Source organism: Amborella trichopoda, chromosome 3 (assembly GCF_054954075.1).
Source record: "Amborella trichopoda isolate Santa Cruz 75 chromosome 3, AtrichopodaSantaCruz75HAP2 v2.0, whole genome shotgun sequence".
NCBI lineage: Eukaryota > Viridiplantae > Streptophyta > Magnoliopsida > Amborellales > Amborellaceae > Amborella > Amborella trichopoda.
In genome coordinates this window covers 21,376,843-21,397,029 of record NC_142338.1, presented here as the reverse complement: position 1 = coordinate 21,397,029, position 20,187 = coordinate 21,376,843, and the positions used below count along the sequence as shown (strand labels likewise).

Sequence of the window (20,187 nt, the reverse complement as noted above, 5' to 3'; positions counted from 1 at the left end):
TGTAAAAAGTCATATGGACCGTCTGATTTCAAGATTTTCAAGTGTTTATTGATCATCTACCGTTTTTTTAAAATTTAAATTTTCTAACTGAAGATAAAAAGAGATTTTGAAGCTATCATAAGATTTTTGATGATGAAACGACATCTCTAAATAAATCTTATAGGCGCACCTGACTTCTAATGTATAAGGAGGCAACCTTATACAAACCTCACCCTAAATTTCCCTTAATTATATTTTAAGCATATTTTTTATATTTTTTGACTAATTGATTTTTTTTTTTAACACTTTTTGGCTTGCCCACGACCTGCCCAACTCAGGCTAACTTGATTGAGTTACTCCGCCTGGCCCAAGGCCAGGTTCGGGAGCCGAGTTGTGCTTTCCTACACTCTACGCTCTGAGCTATCTCAGCAAACTCCGAGTCAGTATATTAATGGGGTTATCATCGTCCCATCCATAGCATGGACGGTGATGATGTGAGGGTAGGCCGTGCATTTTTATTTGGTAACATATTTTCTCCCAATTCATCACAGTTCAAATCCATCACTCTTGGATTAACTAAAAAACAAGAAAGTAAAAAATAAGGGTACGGTTGCTGTAAGGTTGCAACCTTAAACAATCCAATTAAGGTGCACCTCCAAATGTTTTTGTAATACGTAATTTTGTTGTAAAAAATTATTAAGATTATCTCAAAATCTATTTTTATATCTAATTATAAAATTTTAAACTTAAAAATGATCAAAATCAAGTAGATCTATAAATATATAAAAATCTTAAAAATGAACGGTCTAGATAATGTGTTGCAAGATGCTCTATTTTTGGGGCTCAAAATTTTTTTTTTTTTCATATTTATATATTTCGATGTCGAGATGATCAATTAGAGGGTTCTTCAACATTAAAACAACATTCTTCGATGGATTTTTGAAATGCATATATAATTCTACATTTTAAGGTTGCAACCTTGTATAAACTTTTTCCAAAAAGAGACGAAAACCATTTCACTGTTTCTAATAACAAGCCAATCAATCAAACTTTTCCCATCAATTAAAGCCAACAATTTCAATCCCTCAAGGAGACCAACGGTCGAGAAGACCCACCCAAGATCCTGGCCGTTAAAACCCCTCTTCTCCCATTTCAAAAATTAGAAATTCATTTATGCGTTCACCCCTGCTTCTCTAAGCAAGAGAGAGCCTGCTACTAAAAAAGTAAGCCTCTCTCTCTCTCTCTCACTCAATTTTCATTTCTTATAGCTCTGATCACCACATCAAGGCCTCAAGGTATGTCTCTGTGAATTCTTTGTTGAATGGATGTCACGGTTTGTCATTTCAGAGAATTGATCTCTCTCTTACTTTACCCTGTTGTTTCCATGCGTCAAGACCATCCCTGCTCTCTCTCTATTTTTTCTTTTTTAATCAGAAGCATGGGATGATGCTCCAGAGTTGCGTGGCTGATATTTGAACGCGTACTTGACCCAAGTAGTAAACAGTTGAGTTTTCTTGTTTTAAATCTGTTTTCTTAGAAGGTGAATTATTATTGGGTTTTGCAGGTAATTTTGATAGTGTATCATACACCCCAACATCATTAGCAGAGAAAGTAGGGTTCGATGGGGTTGTGTTTCCTCTTTGTCTACGCCTCCTTCAGAGATAATAAGAGAACAGTGGGGACTGCTGTTTCCGGTTGCAACATCAATAGGCATGAGAAAGACAGATAGCTTAATGTGCAGTTTGTGTTAAGATGCAGGTATGTGCAATTACCATGTCCACATTTATGATACTGGGTATAGGAATTCCAGTTCTCCATGTTGATTCCCATTTCTAGATCTGTCATCTGTCTCTCTCTTCCTCCAATACTCAAGTGCTCTAGTTTAATCTGTTGGTCTAGGATGTTTTTACATAATCTTTTATCATTTTTTTCTTGCGGTTGGTCCTGTTTGTAAAATAAATATTAATGATCTGATTGTTTTATTACGGTTTAGATTTGTCTATGGTTTTAAGAAATTAGTCCTCAAGTTTATTTCGTATAATGGTGTGAATTTTAACTTTAATTCAAATATTCTTAATTGGGCTCTTGTAGAACGTGATTATGGATACTAAAATTACTTTTTATTGATCTTGTGTAGATCTTTAAGTGATGATGATCTTAGACCAAACATACTTAAAGTTCTCTCTTGCAATGAGCAAAGAAGGGAGGTGATTGTTATGCAAACTAACAGAATCGACAGTTCCTTCACCTTCTATAAGGTACACTACAAGAGATGGGGGCTTCTTTCTATTAAAATGACTTTTAATTTGTCTTTCCTAGAATTCTAGGTTTCTGATCACACAGTTACCCTAAGAATCAGAGTTTTATTGATCTCATTTTACAAAATTAATTGCAGTTTTTTGGCCACAAATCTCAAAAGCAATATATGATCATGCCAATAACACCCATAATTAATGCAGGCCTTGAAGGTTTTAACTGCACTATATTTGCATATTGGAAAACTGGCACAAGAAAAACATACAACATGGAAGGGGAATCTAAAGCTCAGATTTACAATTAAAAGAATTTCTTGCATTACCAATCATATGCACATTATAAGAGTTTTGGATCTTTATCTATATGTTTATTTCTTTCATTATACCGAGGTGAATTACCTGTTGAGTCTAATGTGATTCCAAGAGCAGTTCACCAGATTTTCGACACTTTTAAAGAACAGAAGGCACATTACAGTATGATAATAACCTACTTGGAGAAATAACTGATTTATTAGCACCCAAGGAGTATCCTAGATCTCTTGAATATAAATCAAGGAAGTCAATTTCTCTTATAGAGGATGGACAAGGCAGCATTGTAGTGAGAGGTTTGGAGGAAGAGTTTGTCGATGGTGCCAATGAGATCTATAACCTTTAGGAAGAGGGTTAGTAAAAAGTCATACTGCCGAAATGTTACTAATCAAGCACAGCAAGCAGTGATATAGTATTCATAGTAACATATTTCATTATAAATACAAAGCATTATAAATACAAGGAATATATTGCTGTATGTTGACTTCTGGTTTTCAATCCCTTTAAGAAAAGATGCATGATTAGATATGCTTGATTTTTAATGCAACTGTTCCCATTCCATGTTTTCTAGAACTGTCAATGTAAAAGATGCGTGAGTGGATGAGGAGCTTATTAAAAATAGACAGCTTGATCTTGTGGACCTGGGGGGATAACAAAACATTTCCAGTTCAGGCGTTCGTACAGTACGTCATTTGTGTCTGGAATTTATTGAATGGAATAGAAGAACGAACAATGGTGGTTGTCTTTATATATTATGCTAGTTGAACTTTTTGACTTCTTAATAGCATGGGACATGCCTATAATGGTCCAAAACTTGATAGATAATACGAACTTCAGAAAGAATATGAGCTTGATAGGTAATATGAACCTAGAGAGAAAATGTTGTCGGAAATTCATTTTCCATGATTAATTTCATATGACATGTCTATTTCTTCATTTTGGCATATCCTACTAATGATTCATTGCCAATAACATTAGCCATTATCTAGAATATTCTTGTCCCAAAGTTTGTACCATTGTATTCTGTTTTCAAGTATATATGCTCACTCAAGTGCAACCCTAAAGACATCTGTTTATGGACGTCACTCACCCTCCTTTAACTACAGGGGAGACTCCTCTACTATTTTGTTTCATTTTTCTTCATGGATTTGAAGTAGCACTATACTAATCCCTTCTGGTAATCCCTTTTAATGATCTTTTTGATAAATGAGAAAGAGTACTTTTTCCATGCTACCGTTGATGCCTCCTAGGGAAGGTGACCAAAAGGCTGCCGAATTAACTGGTGGCTCCTTCTCCTTCCTTCTCTTCTTGTTCTTCTTTTCTTTCTTCCACTACTCCTCTCATTTCCACTTCTTCTCTCTTGACCCTTTCTTTTTCTTCTCTTCTTTCTATTCTCTTTCTTCCGTTCTTCTTCATATCGTTCTCACTCTACCGCTCTTATGAGGTGCATGGTGCAGTGGGTTCGTCTCCTAACATAGCATTTTAAGAATCCTCCGGGGTATTTAGACTTTGGTTTGATACTTTTTCTGTTCTACCGTTGATGCCTCCTAGGGGAGGTAGCAACGAAAGGCTGCTGAATTAATGGGTGGCTCCTTCTCCTTCTTCCTCTTCTACTTCTTTTCTTTCTTCTACTTCTTCTTCTCTCCTTTCCTCTTCTTAACAACCTTCTCTTTCTCTCTCAACCCATTCTTCTTCATCTTCTTCTTTCTTCATTCTTCTCTTCTTTTCTTTTGTCTTTCTTCCGTTTTTTTTTCATATCATTCTTATTTTATCGTTCTTTAGGAGGCTCTTCTAAGGTGCATGGTGCCGTGGGTTCGTCCCTTAACATGGCATCTTTAGAATCCTCCGGGTATTCAGACGTTGGTCTGATACCTTTTCTGTGCCACCGTTGATACCTCGTAATGGAGGTGGCGACGAAAGGCTGTCGAATCAACTAGTGGCTTCCTTGGTATCAGAGCCAAGTAAGTCTAAATCCTATATGCCGATTATCTAAGAACTAGCCCAGTCTTTGAATTAGAAAGTTTATACCAAATAGATTATATCCCTGAAGCCTCAACCAATGCCCTACAAGAGCTACTCCCTTTAAATCCCTATCATATTTTTAGAGAATCGTCACCATCAGTCACTAAGACACTACATAAATTATTCCAAAGAAAAAAACCGCAAAATCTATTACCTTAGCCTTACTAGAACATATCCCAAGCGTTTAAAAGGAAAATTATGCCTATATCCATTTTGGAGCAGTAAGACTTGTATTAACATTTCATGGAAGAGATGGCTTCCTAATCTCATCCAAAATAGCATTACTAGAAGACACAAGGTTTTTGAAATATGAGCATGCTTGCATTGCCACTATTTCAATCACCTTAAATTGTGGAACAATTTTTTTAACCCTTTTCTCAAACTTCACAATGACCCTTACATATTCAAATATGCTAAAAGCCTTAAGAGTCCCGATATAGATGGCTAGAACCCCTATGGTCTCAGACTCACATATTGTGACCCTTTACTACCAGATGGCCAATAGGGTCCAAAATCATGCCTTATAATTAACTACCTATCTGAAAGGAGCTTAATCCAGACAAAGCTGTATTTATCAATGTTAGTGAAACAGGAGCACCCTGTCACACTTATGTTCCAAAACAAATTCCTAGAGAGGAGCTGATACAACTTCTCCCTAACAAGTGGATCACTTGTTATGAAAAATTGAGATAACCAGCTGAAAAACCTATTCAAGCAACAAACCCCATTTATGTTCCTATGTAAGATGGAACTGTAGAATCACATTCCCAACCAATCTTCCAATAAACCCTGCACAACCCCTATTCCAAACTCAAATGATGATACTACCGATCATAGCCTCGAAAAATAATGAAATGCCCATCTATGAAGAAAAAACAAAAGACGGTCACAAAAATTTTGACCCCTTTTGCGAATGCCCTGGTTGTATTCAAGATCAATTTGACTTAATGGATTAAGATATGAATAATTTGCCAAATAAAAATATCAAAAAGAAATCTTGGGAACAAAAACTTTGAGAGAGATATGAAAATGGAGATCCCACAGTAGGAACCCTTGGTGAACCAACAAGAAGTTATGTGTTTTTTTGTAGAATATGGAAACCCCATTCTAGTTCAACCAAATCCCACTTTAAAAAAATACCTCCCACCCTACGAGCCACCAAGACCGTTATCACCACCTACCCCACCTTTAATATCATACTATCAAAAGATATATATATATATATATATATTATGCAACCCCAACAAAAATTAGAAACTCAGAAACCTGTAGAATGTTATATGTTTGACCCCTCTTCTTCAAACTATGTTGAGCAATTCCCTCCATTAACTTGAAAACCTAGTGGGAGTGTAGAACCATACTTGGAAAATCAAGAACAATCCCAATGTCAATGCCCAAGGCCAACAATAACCTTTAGCAGCTGAAGCAACTTTAAATTTTGTCCAAAACCAAGCATTAGTACAAATCCTTAAGAGTCAAAATTCACAAACAACAAAGATAGATTTAGTACAAAAAATTGTCCTCAAATTAAAAACAAGAATCCAAAATTTCATGAATAATTACTTGAAATATCACCTGCTAAATACCATGAAGATCTCTAGAGAGCAAACAAACTACTAATGCTGAAAGAAAAAAAAAAAAAAAACTAAGAAGCTCAACTAAGAACAATAGAAAAAGGTCTTATCCCTCTGCCAAAACCAGAAGAATTAGGCAGCTATAAAACCTTCTTTAATAGTCTCACACTTGTATTGCTAACACTAAATAGTCCTAAAACCAATTATATGCAACCCTTAAAACTTTTAAAACCCTCATCATCATATACTCCTTTTGATCCTTTATTTTACAAAACGTTATCACCACCTATAAGGCTAAGAACCCGACCTAAAACACAAAAAAGTGAGAGCCAACAAAAATAAGAAATAAAAGAAGAACCCCCATCATTCAGTAACCCAAATAAATCTGCAGTCAACATAATAGAATATGAAAATCCCATTTCAGTCTTTCTAAAAAGCCAAGTCACCCAAGAAAACAACTCGAAATAAAAATTGTTGATCAACCCATCTATGATGAATCAGACGTGGAAGTATCTCTAGATACCTCTTCAAGAGAATCCATAGAAATTTTATAACAGAATCACCTACAAGCAAAATTTTCCTAATGGACAGACAACAACCAAATCCTCAATTTGTATATCCAAATCCACAATTTCCAATTCCAAACCAGCAATAACAAAATCCCCAAAACTAGGATGAAGAAATGTTTTTTGATGAGAGAGTACTTCCCATCTCAGATAAAAAGAAAATATTTACAATCGTTGACATTCTCCCAAGCCAACATAAAGAACGCTCTGATGATATGTACGCTTGATGCAATGCATAAATGTTTGAGCAACCCTTGAAATTGTCATAAAAAAATACCTAGCAAGATGTAGTGGTATATTAAAAGATTGGATCGTAGTAATTGGGCTATTCAGACAACGAATTCTATACCAAGCCCAAGATCTTCAAACATTCATAGGATATATTCACTCTTAATTTTAGGATCAGAACACCAGGTTGGACAAGCCAGAAAATAATATCATGCTTCAAAATGTTGCTCATTTAATAAAAATGATATTGAAATCCATTTCAAACGAATGCTTAAAAAACTTCTTCAAAATAGGAGGATTTGACAATACAAATGTTAAACAAACATTTATAAGACCCATAGCTGTACCTAACATAATAAAATCCCATAACTCCACCCTAGTAGACACTAAAATAAGAAATCTATACCAATCAACCATCGAGGCTCTAGACCAAGTGCTCACAAACAATTCATAGAAAATTTTGACGAAACAGCCTCAAATCTTGGAACACCTTGCAATTTACCAAATCTTAAAATCAAATGTCCACCCGAAAATAGCTGTGATTGTCATCCTAATTATGTAAAAGAACCCAACCATAATAGGCATAAGAAAAAATTGAAATTCAAACACTTCCACAAGAAAAATAAAAAATGGAAGTTCTCTAGAAAGAAAAAATGTTGCAAAAAAATCCACTGATCGATGTTTCATTTGCAATCAAAAAGGTCATTTCGCCAAAAAATGCCCCAAAAAAAATAAAAGAGAAGACGTTATGCACCAAATCTATAAATACATGTCATAAGATGATTATGATATAGAATCGGTATTTTAATTAGATAATGAGATGAACCTCGAAATGAATACCTTATCAATTACTGCACCCATAGCACCTGTCCAAAAAATCTCTACAGAAAAAGAAGAAACAATAACGATTATAGCCTTTTTTGATATAGGAGCAGCAGTAACAATATTGAACACTGTCCTGGAAAAATATTGGAACCCTCATAATCAAGCCTTAAAGGAAGCAAATGGACAAATTCTGTCGGCCATGATTGTACCATCAACAGTAAAAGTAGATTCATGGCGGCATCAACAGTAAAAGTAGGCAGTAAAAGTAGGTAGCTTTAACAATAAAGGTATTGTCGGTAAGTTTTTTGTACAGAAAAAGTAGATTCCTTCACCACGTATTTGGACACATGTGCGAAATCGGTCTGCAGTCGATCCGTCCAGTTACTTGTTTGTTAAGTTTTTCTTATTTGTTTAATAAGTTTGCTGGTGTGGTCGCACCACGCCTTTAGTTTTCCATCATGTTTTGAATATTGGCTTTTCCAATACTGTCAAAACTGTTGTCACTTAGATTGCCTTGTGCTCCCCAGTCATGATAGGCACTTTCAGATTCTTCAAAAATATCTTCTACTTCCATAATAAATTCGAGTGGTTGATCTAACCTTTCGGGTCTTTCACATCGGACCATAAACTCTTCTGTCTCTTTTCCTTAACTGGTTGTAAGACAATGACTTGTTTGTGAAGATGTTACAAACAATCTTCTCCCATCACTTATTTTGAATGAATGATTATTTTTCAGGGAACAAATTTTCAGACTGAATAAGACAATAGCTTTTATAACTAATTTTTTATATCCAGTCTGGAAATTTCTTCTCTTATTTTAGAAGTTTCTTTGGCACAAGTGAAATCACTGTTTGTGGTTTCTTTTAAATGCCAAATTTGATACAGTTGATAGAATCTTTCCTAGATCTCCAAATTGTGCTTGTAATATAGAAAGCAAGATATTTATTAAATTTCCATGACTTGGAGACTTTATGAGGCATACTTTTTATAAAATTTGGAAAAATGTCTTATTCGCATCCAGTGTAGATGCTCGAAGACCAATCTTCTTGTAATTCCTCAATCAATGGCGTCAAAACACCATTCTTCATGATCAATGTAAATTATGGTTTTAATATTATTTTTGAATTCTTTATATAGTCTAGGATAATACTGTTTTAGTAAATCCGAGATTTTAAAAACTTGTTCAGAATCAAGAATTTTAGAAAATTTTTTAAATACTTCAAACGGTAGAACAATTTTTGCTTTTTCATATAAACATGTTCTTTTAATCTTTTCAAACATTGGCTCATTAGATTGACTATCAATTAGATGAGTCACTTCTAAAAATAAATTAATTTTATCAAAATTCCTCATTCCAGTTCATTTGTTTAAAGGACTCGAATACTTTTTCTTTTAATTTTGAAAACTCTTGACTCAGATTTGCTATCCGATCCGACAATTTTCACATATGTTTTCGAAATTGTCCAATTTTCAAGAATATGGTTTTTCCATGCCTCGTTCAGCTCATTATAGATTTCATTTAGTATTTTGGGATTTCAGTAAAAGCTGAAAACTTGTTTAGTTTCAACTAGAAGAGATTGCTGAATATATTTTTGCATCTTTACAATGTCTTTGTAAGAGATCGGTTCAAAATTATAGGATTGAGCAAATTGAGAATAATGAGGGGTTTTTCTAGTCTTCTCCATTCACATGTAGCCCAAATTGATTTCTTTCCTTTGTTTAGGGAAATCCTCCTTTTTTTTCCTTTATTAGGAGTGGCCTCTTGCCTTTGTCCATCTGATTAATCTCTATTCCTGTTAAAAAAATCTGCAAGAACATTATTAGTGCCTTTGATAAATTTAACTTGAAAATTATAATGGTGAATTTGATTGGACCATCGAATTTTTCTATGATTATCTTTCATGTTTTTAGTTGTAAGAAAATGTTTTACTGCTTTATTGTCTGTTCTGATAATAAATTTATCTGATGATAGATAAATATAAAATCTTTTTATTCCTTTTAAGACTGACATAAGTTCTTTTTCATATGTAATATATAGTTTTTCTCATTTGGTTTGAATTTTTTTGAATTATAACCACAAATGAGTTCTTCTTTGTTTACCGCCGCTTTCAAAACTGCGCCCCAATTTTCATTTGAAGCATCAGTTTTAAGAATAAATTTATCCCCTTCTTTGGGGAAGTAAACATTTGGTACTTTGTCGATATCTGCTTTAATTTTTCTCACCGTCTTTTAGACTTTATTATCCCAAGTGAATTCGGTTATTCGTTTTTAGAGAGATTTGAGATAAAGTTTCTTCCATAATTGAGAATTCCTAAGAAACTTTACAGATGTTTTTTATCTACAAGTCCATCAGGTAAAATTTTAATTTTTGCAATAATATACTCTTGTAATCTTATTCATTGCTGGTCTAAGATTATTCTTAAAATTTCAATTGATGTTTTTTCTACTTCAATCCTTTTAGGGGTTATGATAATTCTATTATCGAGGAATTTATTGCTTATTACTTTTAGATGTTTTATGATCTTTTAATGTTTTAGAAAATACCAGAACATCATCAATGTATACTACACAAAAATCTTTTAGTCCTGAAAAGATTTTGTCCATCCATCTCTGGAATTTCTGAGGAGCATTACATAATCCAAAAGGCATTACTTTCCATTGGTAATGGTTATAGGGTGCATTAAAGGTAGCAATGATTTTGACTATTATGTTAGCATTATTTGCCAAAAACCCGATTTACAGTTAAATTTATTTTGATATTTTGAGTGTTTTGTTTGATGGATTACTATATTTTTTCTTGGTATAAAATATCTGTCAAATTCGAAATTTTGATTTAGTCTTTGATATTTTATGACCATTCTGGCTTTTCCACTTTTATTTTCATTATGGTTTCTTACCATAAATGCAGGACTTGAATGTGGACTTGTAGTTGGTTCTATAAGTCCTTTTTCTCATAGTTATATTATTTGGATGAAAAATTCGTCTATATCTTTTTTGGTATAAACCATGGGCTTATCTCTAATATTCATAGTTGGGTCACAAAGTTTTAAGCTATAATATCTAGGGTTTTTTTTACCATAGCTTTAGTGTGTTGTCACTAAAATTTGTTGCAAGTGTTTTATATACCCAGTTATTTTCATTGAGTTCTTTTATTTCATTGATTTTTGGGATAGAATCTCCACACTTTTGCGATAAAAATCCTATTTGACAACGATACTTGTGTTATATAAGGATAAAAATTGATACATTTTCTCCTTTTTGAGTAATGATCAATTTATCATTATGGATTTCTATTTGATAGTGATTTTGAAGGAAATTATTTCTCATATATATCAAAGGAAAATATAAAATTTTTCGAATAAGAAATTTTTTTTTATTTCCTAACCAAACTGAAACATTTTTGGGTTTATACTCTAAGTATTATTACCATCAATTCCAGTGGCATGTATGTATTCATTTTTTCCTATTTTTCTAATGGAATAGCAGTTGGACAATAGGCACAAGTTGTTGTTCCGGTGTCTACCAGAATATCTAGATGATATGGGTTTTATCCTGAAAAATTAAATTCCCTTAAAATAAATAAATATCTCTTTCGATCTTGGTTATGGGAAAAAATAATTTTTTCATCTTTCCCGAGTTTTATACTAGAAAAAGTTAAATATTGCTGAATTTCCTCTTGCTGTTCATCATTTTCTTCTTTCAAATTTTCTGAAGGGGATCTGGCAAAAACGTGTATTTGAATAGTTTTAAAGCTTAGTGGTTTTGGGATCATTAGAGATTTTTGCTTTTGATCCATTTGATCAAAGCTTAGTCTCATTTCTTCAATAATATTTGTAGGTTTATCAACACTCAACAGTCTATTTAAAAGTCTTTGATCATTAAAATATATATGATTTCCAAAGACTTGAAAAATAATAGGATGTAGCTCATTTTTTGAAGTTTAATCAGTAAAATTTTCAATCAACCAATTTGCTGGGTTTTTTAGATCTCGCCAATTGATTTATTTTGAATTGTATTTCTGTGTCAAAATTATGCAGTTCGAACACTTCTACAAATCAATTGTCTATATCTTTTATAGATGTTTTTGTAGTCATTGTCAATTCATGGATTGCTTTCTATTCAATTGTAAGATCAAATCTATCTTCTTTCATTGGAACATTTTTTGTTTGACTGACGATCTTAACTGTGTCTTGGATATTTTTATCTCGTACTGAAATAAAATTAGTTAAGTCTTATTTTAAGCCAGACTTCTCCAGTAACCAGCTTAGATTGTAATCCTCATATTATTGCTTTAATAGGATCATTAAATCTCTCATCCAATGCAACAACTAATATTGGGGTATTTATTGCTTGTCGAAATAAGGCAGTTATTTCAATTAGGATTATAGCAATATGCATATCTCTGAGCTTTAGATATTGTTTTATCATCGTTGCAACTTTAGGTTTGCAAAAACTAACTATTTCAACAAAACCATTTTTTGAGGCTTTAGCAGATGTATTACCACTATAGTGTTCGAAATGTCTTGCATTCCATAATTGAAATTTAGACTGTTTATATATTTCTTCTTTTTTGAGAACCTTTAATTTTTCTAATTTAGATTCATCAATAGTGAATTCTTCATGAATTACATCTCCTTGTTCAACAACTTGTTGCTCTTTATCATTAGAGTCTTTAGATAGATTTTTCTCATTCATCATGAAGACTATTTCTGAATCTGAAAGTCTTTTGGAATTTCTTTTCGCACTTAGAGCGTCAATTGAGTTGTTATGTATTCGATAATAAAAGAAATGGGTTTTACTGTAATTGATATCAGAGCTGCTACGTGTTAGATAATAAAAGTCCATCATGAGAATTATACCTTGTAAGTAATTTTCTTCTCATTTTAAGCTCTTTATTTGCTTGTTATTCAGCATTATTTAAAGTTTCTTTTAAAACCCATATACCTGTGAACAATACATTGTAGCCCAGGCCATTTTTAGCCAATAGAGCAAGTTAGGCCAGGACAAGGAAGGGAAATAATTTCATAGGAGGTCTTAGTTACCAGAAAGAAACCTTAAATGGCTAAAGTAACTTGTTTATCTAAAGATATAAAGTTGGAAGAAAGTAATTATGAACATAATTATCACATAGAAACATCTTCATAAAAATACATTAAAAATGTTAGTAGGTTTTGAATAAATAGTAAAAATCAAATAGATAATCATAATCAAATGAGTAGCAAATTAACAAAAATAGAAAAAAATTAGAAAACCTAGGAACAATAAAAAATATTGATCTAAATCAAGAGTCAAAGATGCTTTTATCAAATGTGAATTCCTCACTACAAGATAAAATATCTGATTCCAAAAAATCCATATGAACCTTATTTTATGGAACTGAAATAATAGCCTTAGATAAAGACTCAAAAAACTTTGAAGCAATCAAGAAAATTATTGAATATTGGAAGTCTAGATATATAAAAGAAAAAGACATAGAAGTAAGAACCAATCTAATTTCAAATATGCGGCAATTATTTTCTGATCATGAAAAACTCATGATAAAGAATAATTATCATCTTATCATCAGCCTTGATGATAGTGACGAAGAAATTGCCATAAGTGAAGTAAAATCAGATTCTGATAAAGAATCAGAATCGAAAAAAGGGATTGAAACCCTTGTCTCTGAAATAAAGGGAAAAAAAAAAAAGAATCAAATCCTTTTAAATCAGATCTAGAAACAAAATTCTGGACACCTAAAGAATTTGATGAATATCTTCAAAATATTAAGTAAGAAGATTTTCTTCAAAATGAAGAAGAAAATGCTTCTCCTTCATTTTCGAATCCTATCTCAGATGTTAACATTAGAAGGGATGATTTAAATAAACTAAATGTAACAATCAATTGTACGTATCTTGTTTTAAAGAATGTACCATTTGGAGAATATAATCAGGTTATTAACGATTAGGCTCAATCAATGACCTTGGTTATAGCTAATTATAAAGTCATTTGGTCTAAAGCAAAGTTCTTAGGACTATTTGGCCCGAACATTGCAAGGAGACGCCTTGCCATTTTTTAGAAAATGAGAGAATTCAACCGAATGATAGGTAGAAAAAGCTACATTATTCTCAGATAAAGATAAACATATTGAAGATATCTTAAAAGATTTTACAAAAGTCCTAAAAGAGGAATTTTGTGGACATGTCGATGAGTATAGCTTGCAAACTGATGCAGACTATACATTGTCAAAATTAAAACTCTGCAAAATTCAAAAATTCGAGTCTTTTGCCAAAGAGTACCAAAAGTGGTATCAAATGTTAGACGATGTTAAAACTGATTTTTGGAAAAAACAAAATTTCCATAAATTACCAATTCCTTGGGAAGAAATTTATGGAACTGACTATAAAAAATATATCAGTGCAACTACATCAAAGGATACTCTCAAAAATAGAATAAGATTTGTTTTTAAAAATATCGAAAAACATTTTTTAAATCTAAAAACGTCAAAACAAGTCAAAAAAGGACTTGGGGTTGAACGACTGTAACCCAATTCTTAAAATAATTTAGAATTTGGTGCGAAAAGAAATTCCAAAAGAATTTTTTCAAAAAGAAAAATTAAAAATGGAGAATATGGAATAAAAGAAAACAGTTTAATCGTAAAAAACGATATGTTGTTAAGAGAAAAGGCAATAATCCTAAAAAAGGTTGTCGTTGCTATATATACAATGAAGAAGGACATATAGCCCCTAATTGTTATCAAAAAGGAAAAAATACCAAAAAAAGATGAAACTCTTTGAAGAAAATAATCTTGACATTTATTTCAGAGAAGAAATCTCTGATAACAAATCAATCATATTTTAAATAGAAATTGAATAAGAAGACAGTGATTCAGATTCAGAAATAGTCTTCATGATGAATGAAAAAAAACCATTTGAAGACTCTAATGGTGAAATATAGCAAGTTATTAAACTTAAAGATGTAATTCATGAAGAATTCACCATTGATGAATCTAAATTAGAAAAATTAAAGGTTCTAAAAAAAGAAGAAATATATAAACTATTTAAATTCCAATCGATTGAAAGCAAAACTCTCTAATGATCACAAAACCCATTAGGCTTTAGAAAATCTGACAGAAGAAAATGATGAACAACAAGAGGAAATTTAGCACTCTTTAACTTTTTTAGAATACAAATCAGGAAAGATGAAGAAATTATTTTTTCCCATAACCAAAATTGAAAAAGATATTTATTTATTTTAGAGGAATTTAAGTTTTCAGGATATAAACCATATCATCTAGATATTATGGTAGACACCGGAGCAACAACTTGTGCATGTAGTCCAGCTGCTATTCCATTAGAAAAATAGGAAAAAATGAATACCCCTATACATGCAACTGGAATTGATGGTAATAATACTCAGAAAAAGTATAAAGCCAAAAATGTTTAAGTTTGGTTTGGAAATGAAAAATTTCTTATTCCAAATAGTTTATGTTTTCCTTTTATGCATGGTGATATTATTCTAGGAAATAATTTCCTTCAAAATTACTATCCAATAGAAATCCATAATGATAAATTGGTTATTATTAAAAAAGGAGAAATTGTATGAATTTCTATCATTGTAGAACATAAGTATCGTTGTCAAATAGAATTTTCACCACAAAAGCATGGTGATTCTATAAAAAAAATCAATGAAACCCACTAAAACTGTGATAACCCTTGCACCAAATTTTAGTGATAACCCACTAAAACTGTGATAAAAATTCCCAAGATGCTATAACTTAAAACTATGTTACCCAAGCCAGATTATTAAAGTTAAGCCTATAGTCTATATACCAAAAAGGATATAGACAAATTTTCTATCCAAATCTATGAGCTCTTAGAAAAAAGATTTATAAAACCAACTACAAGTCCACATACGAGTCCTGCATTTATGGTAAGAAACCATAATAAAGACTAAATCAGAATCTGGAGTTTGACGAATATTTTATACTTAGAAAAGATGTTCTAATCCATCAAACATAACTCAGAATATTAAAGTAAATTTGATTGTAAATCAAGTTTTAGGCAAATAATGCTAACAGACGAGTCAAACCATTGACAACTTTTAGTGTACCCTAAAACCATTACCAATGGAAAGTAATGCCTTTGGATTATGTAATGCTCCTCAGATATTCCAGAGATTGATGAACAAAATCTTTTCAGTACCTAAAAGATTTTTTTGTAGTATACATTGATGATGTTTTGATATTTTTGAAAACATTAGAAGATCATAAAAAACATCTAAAAATAATAGTATGCAATAAATTCCTAGACAATGGAATTATCCTAAGTCTTAAAAAGATTGAAGTAGAAAAAACATCAATTAAATTTTTAGGTATAATCTTAGACCAACGAGGAATAAGATTAAAAGAACATATTATTGTAAAAGTTAAAAATTTCCCTGATAAACTTGTAGATAAAAAACATATGCAAAGTTTCTTAGGAATTCTCAATTATAGAATAATATAAATCTCTTTTTTTTTAAAAAAAAAAACCTTTATTTAAAAAATTTAAAAAGGATAAAAAAATTCACTTGCGATAATAAAGACTCAGAAACGGTCAAAAAAATTAAGGCATATCTAGATAAAGTACAAACTGTTTACTTTCATAAAGAAGGGGATAAACGTACTCTTGAAACTGATGCTTCAAATGAAAATTGGGGCACATTTTGAAAGCGGTGGTAAATAAAGAATAATTCATTTCTAGTTATAATTCAGGAAAATTCACACCATATGAAAAAAACTGTAATGCACATGAAAGAACTTCTGACAGTCTTAAAATGATTAAAAAGATTTTATATTTATTTGGCATAAGAGGAATTTATTATCATAACAGATAAAAAGCAGTAAAATATGTTATTGCAAATAAAAAAGGGGAAGTTAATCCCAGAAGAACTCGATGATCCAATCAAATTCTCAATTATAATTTTCAGTTTGAATTTGTCAAATGTACTAATAATGTTCTTGCAGATTGTCTCAGCAGGAATACATATTGATCAAATGAACAATGGCAAGAGGTCACTCGTAAGCAAGGAGAAAAAAAGAGGATTTCCCTAATCAAGGGAAATAAATCAACTTGGGATACATGCGAATGGAGAAGATTAGAGAAACCCCTATATATTCTCAATTTGCTCAATCCTATAATTTTGAACCGATCTCTTACAACGACATTGTAGATATACAAAAATATATTCTGCAATATCTTCCAGTTAAAACTAAACAAGTTTCCAACTTTTGCCGAAATCCCATAACACCCAATGAAATCTTTGATAAGCTGAACGAGGCATGGAAAAACCATATTATCGAAAATAGTTCAAAATTTCTAAAACATATGAAAAAATTGTCGGATTTGATAGCAAATCAGAGTCAAGAGTTTTCAAAATTAAAAGAAAAAATATTCGAGTCCTTTACACAAATGGACTGGAATGAGGAATTCTCTTTTGATAAAATTAATTAAGTTTTAGGAGTGGCTAATCTAATATATAGTCAATCTGAGCCAATGTTTGAAAAGATTAAAAAACTATGTTTATATGAAAAGGCAAAAACTATTTTACCGTTTGAAGTATTTAAAAAAATTTCTAAAATTGTTGATTCTGAACAAGTTTTTAAAATCCCGAATTTACTCAAACAATATTATCCTGGACTATATAAAGACTTCAAAAACATTATTAAAACCGTAATTTACTTTGACCATGAAGAATGGTGTTTTGACACCATTGATTGGGGAATTATAGGAAGATTGGTCTTCGAGCATCTAGATTGGATGCGAATAAGAGATTTTTCAAATTTTATAAAAAATATACTTTATAAAGTCTCCAAGTCATGGAAATTTAAGAAATATCTTACTTTCCATATTACAAGCACAATTAGTTGGAGATCTAAGGAAAGATTTTATCAATTGTATCAAATTTGGCATTTAGAATAAACCACAAACAGTGATTTCACTCTTGCAAAAGAAACTTTTGTAACGGAAGAAGAAATTTTTGAATTGGATATCAAAAAATATGCCATAAAAAATATTGTCTCATTCAGTCAGGAACTTTGTTCTTTGAAAAATAATCATTCATTTAAAATAAGTGATGGGAGAAGATTGTTTGTAACATCTTTACAAACATGTCTTTGTCTTACTACTAGCCAAGGAAAAGAGGCAAAAGAGTTTATGGCTGATGTAAGAGACCCGAAATGTCATATCTGCCACTCGAATTTGTTATGGAAGCAGAAGATATTTGCCTATCATGACTGGGAAGCACAAGACAATCGAAGCGACTACAATTTTGACAGTATTGGAGAAGCCTCTATTCAAAACATGATGGAAGACTAGAGGCGTGGTGGGACCACACCAGCATACTAAACAAGTAAGAAAAACTTAAACAAACAAGTAACTTCACGGACCGACTGCTGACCTATCTAGCTCCTGTGTCCAAAAAGTGGTGAAGGAATCTACTTTTTCAGTACTAAAAAGTTACCGACTGTACTTTCAAAACGTTTTATTTTAAACTAGACTTTTCCAGTAACCAGATTAGATTATAATCCTCATATTACTGGTTTAATAAGATAATTAATCTCTTATCTAAGGCAACAACTAATATTAGGGTATCTATTTCTTGTCGAAATAAGACCGTTGTTTCGATTAGGATTATACCAATATGCATATAACTGAGCTTTGGATAAACATCGAAATAAGAACCAATCTTATTTCAAATATGCAGCAATTATTTATTGATCATGAAAAGCTCATGTAGTTTCACTGACACTTTTCATAGTCAATTCCATTGCAAGGAGATACAATAACCATAAAACTCTTCCCATAAAAATAAGTGATCCAATAACCATAAAACTCTTCCCATAAAAATCCTCTTCCCATAAAAATAAGTGATCCAATAACCATAAAACTCATCCCAAATTTTGCATTACAACTAGAGTTTTAGTCTCTCATCTTCCAGGAAAAGATCTGTTTATAGGATATGATATCTTGTAGCAATTGTTTATAGATCATGAAAAACTCATGTAGTTTCACTGACATTTTTCTTAGTCAGTTCCATTGCAAGGAGATACCCTGCAAGTGATTTTGAAGGACATTATTTTCTAGAATAAAATCACCATGCATAAAAGGAAAACATAAAATTTTTGGAATATAAAATTTTTTATTTCCTAACCAAATTGAAACATTTTTGGCTTTATACTCTATCTAAGGATTATTACCATCAATTCCAATTGCAAGTATAAGGGTATTCATTTTTCCCATAAAAATAAGTGATCCAATATCCATAAAACTCTTTCTAGATTTCTGCATTAAAACTGAGTTTTAGGCTCTCATCTCCAAGGAAATGATTTGTTTATAGGATATGATATCTTGCATACACTCATGCCCATTCTAGATCGGACACAAAAATGACTCAAGTAAAAAGATAATTTGCTACCCTGGACAAAAACACAAAATCTTTTTCTTTTTGACACTTTGTCTAATATCCTATCTAGAATCATAATCATCTCTTGTGCTGAATCTCATATAGATTTTGCCCAAAAACACAATCATCCCTTATAGAAAAACCAAAAATTCTTCATCTCCCTACCTTTTAAGAAAAATGGAATTATTAACCCCACAAAAGCCAGTCATGTAAGTATGAAACCAGACCATTTCCACCTTGCTGTCCAAGAACTATCCCAGCTAAGGTCTTATACAAGAAATCAATTCTTCCTAAGTATGTAAAGCATTTTACGTCAACAAAAGAGTTGAGCAAAAACAAGGAATACTCAGACTGGTTATCAATTACTAGCCACTCAACAAGTACCCATTGAAGTTGAGATATCGTCTCTTCGAGTGCTTATTCATAAAGATTCAGATGTGGAATAAAAGATCGAAGTATGAATCGCTGCCCTTGTTAATTTGGATGAAAGACGACTATGAGCAACACAAAATATTGTTGCTTACCAGCATAGAATTGAGAGGGCATGCCAAAGTAAAGTTGTTCCTCAACAGTTCAGGGAATGGGACATGGTACTCAAGAAAATCGTCCACACTCCTACAAACCCACACCCTTTAGGCAAGTTCAAACCTAATTGGGAGGGGCCATTCGTGGTCACTCAAGTGCACACAAGCAATTCTTACAAGATCAAGAATCAAGAGGGGTGCGAACTCAATGACCCCATCAATGCGATGTATCTCAGAAAATACTACCCATAACGGGCTCAAAAGAGTGCTTAAAACCTGAAAAGGCATCACAAAAAAAAAAAAAAAAATGGACGTGGTGAAAGCATAAAAGGGCATCACTGGTAAAATAAATAAATAAATAAACCTCCAAGAAGGAGCTTCTGATTCAAAAGCACTCACGTACAAACAAGTACTTGCAAGTTCCAACAATACGACATAAGCAGACCCTAAGGACGAAGACTCTTTCTAAACCCTGCAAGTTCCC

At 32.0% G+C, this 20,187-nt stretch overlaps 1 long non-coding RNA gene across 7 annotated transcripts in view; it reads left to right on the top strand.

The window, feature by feature from the left end:
• Positions 1-864: 864 nt before the first annotated feature.
• Positions 865-20,187, top strand: part of LOC110007561 (uncharacterized) — a 50,670-nt gene continuing 31,347 nt past the window's right edge. For 2 of the 7 annotated variants that reach the window (XR_016052277.1, XR_016052278.1), the window contains exons 1-3: positions 865-1,274; positions 1,544-1,737; positions 2,117-2,237. This is a non-coding gene — a long non-coding RNA (uncharacterized LOC110007561). Of the gene's footprint in view, positions 1,275-1,543; positions 1,738-2,116; positions 7,833-16,741; positions 17,024-20,187 lie in introns of those variants that run through there. The other 5 variants (XR_002281507.2, XR_016052276.1, XR_016052275.1 and 2 more) reach the window with 5 other exon arrangements.